Source organism: Aegilops tauschii, chromosome 5 (assembly GCF_002575655.3).
Source record: "Aegilops tauschii subsp. strangulata cultivar AL8/78 chromosome 5, Aet v6.0, whole genome shotgun sequence".
NCBI lineage: Eukaryota > Viridiplantae > Streptophyta > Magnoliopsida > Poales > Poaceae > Aegilops > Aegilops tauschii.
In genome coordinates this window covers 402394904-402404349 of record NC_053039.3, presented here as the reverse complement: position 1 = coordinate 402404349, position 9446 = coordinate 402394904, and positions in this window count along the sequence as shown.

Sequence of the window (9446 nt, the reverse complement as noted above, 5' to 3'; positions counted from 1 at the left end):
CGTCTATGCTTCTCGCGGAAGCACAACCATGCCTCTCGTGGAAGCAAAATCGTGACTCTCGTGAAAGGACAAAAAGAAAAATGTGTTTTTTTTTCGTTTTCGAGAGGCACGGCCGTGACTCTCGCGAAAGCACAAACGTGCCTCTCGCGAAAGCAAAAGCGTGACTCTCGCGAAAGAAATAAAACAGAAAATGCGTTTTTTTCGTTTCCGAGAGGCATGGCTGTGACCCTCGCAAAAGCACAACCATGCCTCTCGCGGAAGCAAAACCGTGACTCTCGCAAAAGAAAAACCCATTTTTTCGTTTTCGAGAGGCATGGCCGTGACTCTCGCGAAAGCAAAACCACGAATCTCGCAAAAAAACGTGTTTTTCGCAAAAATAATTTTTTTCAAATTTTTTTATCCAAAAGCTAGAAGACCGGTGGAAAACCAGACAAAACGTTTAAAAGCCGAAAACGCGTGCGAAAAAAATCCGGAGGGAGCAACCAGAGTGCGACAGGTGGCGAATGACTAAGAGCGCGTCAAGTGGCGTTGATCGTTCTGAGGCTCCCGAAGGAGCGCTCGTCAACTAGTTGCTCCCCTCAATTAGTGATTTCGAACGCAACAGGCGAACCCCCCGCTGCTTTAGAAATGGGCCGGCCCATTTTTCCACAGCTAGCCACCCGGTTATGGGTTTTCCTGTTTCTTTAAAAAAAATTCTTTTTCTATTTTTTTCTTCTTTCTTTTTTCTTTATTTTTCGTTTTCTCTTTCTTTTATTTTTCAATTTTATTTTTATTTTAAAGAAGTTCATGTTTTCAAATATTATTTGGAAATTTAGCAAATTGTTTGTGTGTTAAAAACATTGCAAATTTAAAACTGTTTGGGTTTTCAAAAATTGTTCATTCGTCCGGTTGGGAATTTCAAAAAATGTGTTTATTTTTCAAAAAATTGTTCGGAATTTTTTGTTCAAAATTTTAGAGTTTCAAAATATGTTCCAGATTTCAAAAAATAATCGTGTTTCCTGAAATTATTCACAAATTAAAAAAATATTCACCAGTTTCATTTTTCATTTTTTTCGAGAGTTTCAAAATATGTTCCTTTCAGAAAGTGTTCACAAATTCAAATTTTGTCTGAGTTTCAAGATAAGTTCATGTTTCCAAATTTTGGTTTGGAATTTTAGAAAATACTCCCGATTCAAAAAAATGTTCATGATGTTCAACAAATGTCCATTTTTCAAACTAAATTTTTTTTTTAAATTTTTTCAAAAAATTTGGAAAGTGTTTCGTTTCCTAGAACAGTCAATTTTTTTCAAAAACAATTTACTTTTTGAAATTCCAAAAATAATTCGATTCTGCCCTGTTGCTTGGTTCTTGAGGTTTGGCATTGCAATATGACCATTTGCGACTGCTAGCTCAACCATAGTACCATGTTGTGAATAGCCCGTGATCCTGTGTTCGAATCCCCCGACGGCCGTTATTTTTTAGCTATAGTACTCATACCTTCATGGGCCAGCCCAGTCAGAGGCTTGCCTATGCGAAATGCGGACTCTTTGCTGCAGAGAGCGTCATATAGGAGGTCCCATGTTTGTGAGTTAAAGTTCGTTTATAACACCCTAAAGTATCAAGATTCAGCCTCTTTACTCCCTAAACTATTTTCTGAAAATTAAGGGAATCTCCAACAGTGATCCTCAAACCCCACGGAATTGTCCAAATCGCGCGGTCCGGACATGTTTTGCCATCCAACGTGGTCATGTATCGGCCCGCTCGGCGGTCCGTACGCACTATTTTCCGCAAACCGAAGACAAAGTGGGGGGCTTTTCGGACGTCCGGGCCGCTGCCATGTTCGCATTTGACCGCAGTGGCCTACCAAACACCCTCATCCCACTACAAAAAAATACACTTCCGTGATGATACGTGTTTGTCACAGTAGGTCGCGTTTTTTGTCATGCATGTACATCCATGACAAATTTATGACAAAATCAAGATAGTCATACATGTGCTGTCGTAGAAGTGTTCCATGACATTACCAAAATTATCATCACGGAAGTGTCCACTTCCATGACGATAAATCGCGCGTCACAGAAGTGCTTTCGTCAAGGGTGACCGACACGTGGCATCCACCGTAACGGAACGCCGTTAAGCTATCGGGTCGGGTTTTGGATCCGATAACCCGTTAACAGCCCCGACCAATGGGGATTTTCCACGTGTAAAATCATCATTGGCTGGAGGAAACACGTGTCGATCGGCTCATCGCTGGGACAGATATCATCCACTCCTTGGACAGAAGGCGCCTATGATACGTCGACACGTGGCACGGCCCAACAGAGGCCCATTCCTGTGAAAAGGCTGGCCCGTTTGACTTGGTCAAAAGGTGGCGGGCCGGCCCATGGAAAGCCTGTTAAAGGCCTGTTCGCATATAGCCCATTTACAGCCCGCTAACCCAAGGCCTGTTACGCCCTATTCGAATTAGGCCCAGTAGCGTCATCTGGGCCATCCAATATGATTCCAGCTCATTTTCACTTCTGGCCCATGTATGGCCCATGACGTCTTTCGGCTCATATGAGGCCCTATGTAACTCTTGGCCTATTAACGACCCGTGGTGAAACTGGCCCGTAATGAACAGTGTATCACTTTACACCCATTAACGGCCCGTGGTGAAACTGGCTCGTAAAGAACAGTGTATCACTTTATACCCATTAACGGCCCGTTATTCCGTTGGGCCGTTTCCATCCCATGTTATCTTTCGGCCTTCTCAGAGCCCATTTATTCTTGGGCTATTTTCCAACATTCGTTTACTTACGGCCCGTTACTGTCATTTTCTGCTTGTGGGCCAAATTCAGCCCGTGGTTGCAGTCGGCCCGTTTGTGGTCCGTTAATACGTTGGGCCGTTTTCATAGCGTCATCAAATACGGCCTATTAACGATGGCCTGTTATGGTCGGCCCATGAACGGACGATTCCAACTCTAGCCCGTTTACGGCCAGAATGGGGTCTGTTTGGCCCATGTTTGGCCAATCGATCATACGGCCCGTATAAGGCCCATTGATGATACGGCCCGTAGAAGGCCCATTGTTTCTACGGCCCGTAGAAGGCCCACTATTTCTACGGCCCGTAGAAGGCCCACTGTTTCTACGGCCCGCAGAAGGCCCACTATTTCTACAGGCCCACAGAAGGCCCACTGTTTCTACGGCCCGTAGGAGGCCCAGTGTCACTACAGTAAATATTAGCCCATGGTTATTGTGGCCTAGTTTTAAAAAATAGGTTATTGCAGCCACTAGCAAACCGCAGAAAAAGAACTGCACTGACTACAAGCAAACAAATAAACAAGACAACAAGGAAATAAATAAGAAAGCAACTTACACTAGGCTATCACGGCTATTACACATATTACATCCACTGGGCATCAAAGTTCGCCACCCGTGCAAATATAGGGAACACAGTAGCATATAAACGCCGCAGCAAAACAAGTCCAGAACTGAAACCACTTCAGAAGAGCTCAAGAAACAATATCCTGGGTACCCATAATGCTGGCAAGATGCTTAGCAAGCTTATTAACTTTCTCTTGTTTGGCGCTTAAGTCCTCCAGCGCTTGCTGTTGCACCAGAAAGTATGTATCTGAATTCTGCAGGGACTTCCTCAGTCCTTCGGCTTCCTGTCGCATAACATCTGATCGATGTCTTTCAACTTGAAGTTGAGACTCAAGAAGTCGAACTGATTCAGGCAACGAGTTCGAAGAGCTGGTGCCAGCAGTGGTAGCCAGTAACTCGAACACTACATCAAGACAGGACTTTGGGGTTGTCTCAGTGTCTTCAATATAGTTTTTATCAGCTTTCTTGGAGACCAACAGGGATGTCTCACTATCTTGAACCTTATCTGCATTACTTTCTTTACCATTGCATAACAGGGTACTCTTCTCCAATATTTTATCCGCGTTCTAAAAGATAAACAAACAAACACATCTCGGGTTTACAATGTAGTATATGAAACTCATTTTGGTAAACCAGTTCAGTAGTAAGGTGGACAGGATAACAGCATGAAACAAACATATATCTATATAGTATGGTCACTGTATGGTCTATATCATTCTAGTTTATGTTGCCAAATCAAGATAGATACAGTTCGAATCATATCTATTTAAGACAAAGCAGCATAGACAGAATATAAGTATGGGAAACTAAAAAGCAATAACAACACTTGTAATGTGCATGGCATGAGAACATAACTGTTTATTCAATTGAAACTAAAATCAACATAGAGCAAGTTACAACAGCAAACAGCCAAACACGTTGAAGAAACAGGTTTAAAACATACCTGTTGTGCCATTGGAGTTTCAATTGCATCCTTCAAATTTGAAATTAGTTGGTATCAGTAAATACAATGATGCAAGAGCAAAGTAGTATGAACCATAGCTACGGAACCTGACCTGAGAACAATTCTTCTTCTGCTTTAAGCGTTGACTTCGGGTTTGGAGTGGTGGTCCTCGTGATTTGGGCACTGCAGTTGCCTTACTAACTGCTCGTGTTTGGGTGCTCTGTGGTGGAGACGGTGCTGTGTCAACGGGAACTGGGTGTCTATCTGCTGGGGTTGGGGTTAGAAGGGGTGTAGCTGGTTCTCTGTCCAACTGGGTAGGGGTACAATCTGCATGAGTGTGGGTTATGCGTGGTGGGGCTGGTTCTTGGGCAAGTACAACCGTGGTTCTATCTGCATCGACAGGTAGCACGATCTTTTCCGAAGACCGTGTTTTTACTCCCACAGTGCCATCACTCCCTCCAATTGAAATGGCTGATAAACAAGAAAAGTAATTGAATGTACAGACATTGTAAGATAGACAGGTGCAATGGATAGTAGGGAAGAAAACAGGGCATGAAATATTCACATTTATGTTGTCTAAGCAAACAGAATAGCAGGACATAATTTCACATATATGATGGCTAATTAAACAGGATAGCATGACACAATTTCACATGTATGATGGCTAACTAAACAGGATATAATGACATACTTCAAAATATGATGACTATGTAAACAGGATGACATGATATAACTATACGATGTGTCTATTAAATTGGTTGGCATGCCATAAATCAGAAACATGCCGTCGATGGAAACATGATGGCATGATATAATTCACGGATAGAATGACATAATTTAAAATATGATGACTATGTAAACAAGATGAGATGATATAACTATATTATGTCTTTAGAAAATGGGTTGGCATGCCATAATTCAGATACATGCTGTCTATGTAAACATCATGGCATGACATAATTCAAATATATGATTTATATACTAAGGAAGTGAGCAGAGGGCAATCGCATATATTATGTGCCAACTAAGGAGATGGCATTCAATATTGTGTATATGATGTAAAAACTAAGCATTGCAATACAACATATGCATTATATGAGTAATATAACCTTGCCAAGTTTGAGCATACACCTCAGGGGGATAATAGGATTGGTCATCTACCTCTGAAGAGCTATCTGTAACCAGCAAGATATCTGCTTCAGCAGGTAGCATTGTCTGCTCTGAAGACCTTGTTTTCACTCCAAATTTCTCCATCACCAATTCAAATGGCTAATGTAGAGGAAGAGCAGTTGAATATACAAACATTGTCGACAAAAGCAATGAGAAATACAAAAAAAGAACGGCATGATATAATTCACATATATGACGCTTGCCTAAACAGCATGGCATTGCATAATTCACATACATAATGCCTTGCAACAAGATAACATTGCATAATTCACATATATAATGTCTTGCAACAAGATGGCATTGCATAATTCACATATATGGTAATTAGACACTAAACAGGTGGCATTCACACAAAGCATGTCTAAACTAAGCAAATGACATAGCAATGCAAGATACCATACGCACGATATGAGCAACATAACCCTGCCAAGTTAGGGCATGCACCTCGGGGGGGAATATGACTGGTCATCTGTCTCTGAATCCTCCTCTGAGGAGCTATTGGTAACCAGCAAGACATGCGCTTCGTCAGATAGCATTGTCTGCCCTGAAGACCTTGTTTCCGCTCCGAAGACCTTGTTTCCGCTCCAGATTTTTCCATGACCGTGCCGAATGGCTGATGCACACGAAGAGTAATTGATGTACTAAAATTGTTGACAAATTTAACACATAATAAAAAATGATGGCATGATATAATTCACATATAAGATGACTGGCTAACCAGGGTGGCATTGCAAAATTCACATATATGATGCCTGGCTAGACAAGATGGCATTGCATGATTCACATATATGATAAAGAAACTAAACAGATGGCATTGACACAAAGCATGTCTAAACTAAGCAGATGACATCTTTAATGTATACAGTAAGCAATGCAAGGCACCATATGCATGATATTACCAACATCAGCATGCCAAGTTAGAGCGAAGACCTCATGGGGTAAATAGGAGTGGTCTTCTCCTTCTGAATCCCCCTCGGAACAGTTATCTTCCTCTTGATTACGATCCGAAATGGGTGGAGGGGGGCTGCCTTTGCGCCCACCATGGAACGACATCTGCATGAAATTTTATTGCCAGGCAAGGCTCGTCTCTTTTGCTCTACATGATCAGTTCCATTGTGTACAATAACTGGCATGCATAGGAATAAAACATAGTGAGATTATGTAAGGAGTGCATGCACAAATCCAGAGTGATGGTAGCAAACTGTGGATAGACCCAAAACCAATGATAGCAGGCAGATAATAGCTTTAGTTAAAAAATACAGATAATGGCTCCTTTAATGTTTGTTTGCACCCAACATGAAACTCATAGTAGACACCGGAGATTAACCAGATAGTAGACAAATAGTACTGATTCCTGCCCCAATATGTACCCCACAACCATTTAAAAACTCAAGTTTCAGCATTAGTTTGGACCTGACTCGGAGTCTAATAGGTGAACACGACGATAATGTAGCATGTCATCATATTAAGCGACGCATAACGTAAGCAGACACGGAAGAGTGCGACCTCTCTTGCGGACCCGTGTAGTCCTCAAGGTCATCTGCTCAGTTGACGATGGTAATGCAGTTGCCGTGGCTGCCGGCGGCGGGGAAGAAGATTTGAGGCGGCGAAAGATAGTCTGGAGAGCGGATCCCTACTGTGGTGAACCCTTCCGTCGTTGGAGCAGCTGAGCTGGGGTGGAACACAGCGCCGCAGGAGCAGGACAAACCACACAAGGTTTTCTTTGACACATATCTGTAACAGAAGTAATTGAGTAAGGGCTTGTTTGAATTTGAGGATTCTAACAATGCAGGGATAGGAAATAGACAGGAATAGGATAGGAATGCACGTGCAAAACAGAGAATTTAAAAACACAGGATTTCTGCCAATCTGGGTGTTTGATTCACAACAATTGGAAGATCATAGGATGCAAAAAAGCATGGTGAGATTAAGTCAAACCACAAGAAAATGTACAGTTATAATGCTATTATGCTACTATCTCTTAGTCTTGTGCTTGATGAATAGGAATATGAAAAGGAGGAGAAGTGGAAATTAGAATTCCTACGGTTTTTCTTTCAAGGAGACACTAAAGGAACAAATCCTACAGTTTTCCTTTGCTCCATTCCTTTGCACCAAATTCATGAAAAGTAGTACCATAGGAAACTTTCCAATTCCGATGTTTTTCATTCACTTTTCCTTTCAAGCACTGGCGATTCTAGTAGGCAGGCTTGAGCAAGGAAAATCCTACACTAAAAAAATGTTTTTGTGCTACTTCTATTACTTTGGACCCAGGCCACTGCCATACTAGCTCAACTCCCAGGCCCATCGACAAATGCACAGCTCAAACGCGTAGAGATAAATAATGATGGCGTTCAAGAGAGTCCTTCACGGATAGCTAAGTTGCCTGGTACCTCACTACTTGTCATATAGTAGGATAAAATAATCGTATTTCCCGTTACTACGAGTGCTTAGTGGACAATATATATAACATGTAGAGTAAAAAAGAGATGCAACAAGTGTACAACCTCTTTGGCGAAGCCATGTCGATCTCAGCGTGATTGGGTTGGCCGATGAGGATGCTCCGGCTGACTTGGCTGTCGGAGGAGGGGAAGAAGATCTTAGGCGTCTGGAGATGGAGCCCGAGGTACTGCTCCGCTGTGATGGAGGGTTTCGTCGTTGGAGCAGCTCCGGTGAGTTGTACGACGTCGAGGCTGAAGCAGGACAAGAGAGACAACGAACAACGTTAACCTGAGTGGAATTCTAATAGCATCTCCAATACATGACGTAAAATACATAACCACAAAGTGCTAGATGTAAAATACATCAGCCGCTCATCTCTGAACTTAACTGTCGAAACTGAATTTAACTGTCGAAACTGAACTTAACTGTCGAAACTGAACTTAACTGTCGAAACTGAATTTTGCTGTCGAAACTGAATTTTGTTGTCGAAACTGAACGCACTAGCAAGGTGAGGCTACACGTCGGTCGACTGACTTTTTCATCTCTGGTCAGTCGATTTTGCAGCCATTGGATACGAAATCAAGGGCCTGCGGTTCATCTTCAACCTCCACCCCCCTGAGCCGCCAGCCACCACCGGCCAAACAGCAGCCCCCCGCCGCCCGCGGCCGGCGGTGCGCCGCCCCGCCCGCCCCGAAAACACTCCCCACCGCCGGTCCGCCGCCGCCCCGGCCTCCCTCTAGGCCCCCCCCCCCCCCGTGTCGAGCTTTTTCTCCGGCGATCTCCATGCCACCGCACTGCCAACGCTCCGCCACCGCCGGTGACCACCGCCCCCATCCTGAACCCTAAGATAGATAGTGGGGTACCTCTCTGGCGAGCCCCCCTCCCCGCTGCGGCTGGTTCTTCCTTCACCCCGGTGAGCCCCCCCCCACCCCCTGAAAATTGACTGACCCAAAAGTCGATTCAGTCGACTGAAGTGTAGCTAAATCAGAGCAGCATCGCAAGCAAGAGCAAGAGCGAGAGCAGCAGCGCGAGCAAGAGCAATAGCAAGAGCAGACCAGGCAGGGGACCGAGAGCAAGAGCAGAGCAGCAGCGCGAGCGAGAGCTAAAGCAGCAGCAGCTCCTACTGATGTGGACGTCGCCGCCGAGAGAGCGACGCCGTGGAGGAAGTGGCCGGCGACGCTGCCGTGGATGGAGTCGCGCCGTGTCGGCTCGGGACCGAGCGCCGGCAGCACCGTGAGATCGAATCAAGTAGAAAATGCGGCGATTAGTGTACAACCTCTTTGGTGGCGCCGATTAGGCCGCAGCTTCATCCAAGGAAATGGTGATGATGATGCTCTTCTGGTGGTGCAGGTGAAGACGGTGGTGTGGGAATGGAGGTGGCGCGAAAGACGAGGGGAACGTCGGGGCAGCTCCTTGGAGGTGGAGGGCGGGGTGGCTGAACCGGCGAGACGATGAGATCGACGACGGATCCTCATCCGGTACGGTGGATGAGGGACGTCGAGGTGTTGCTGTGGACGACGTCGTCGGGGAAGAGGCTCCGGCTGGGTGGCGG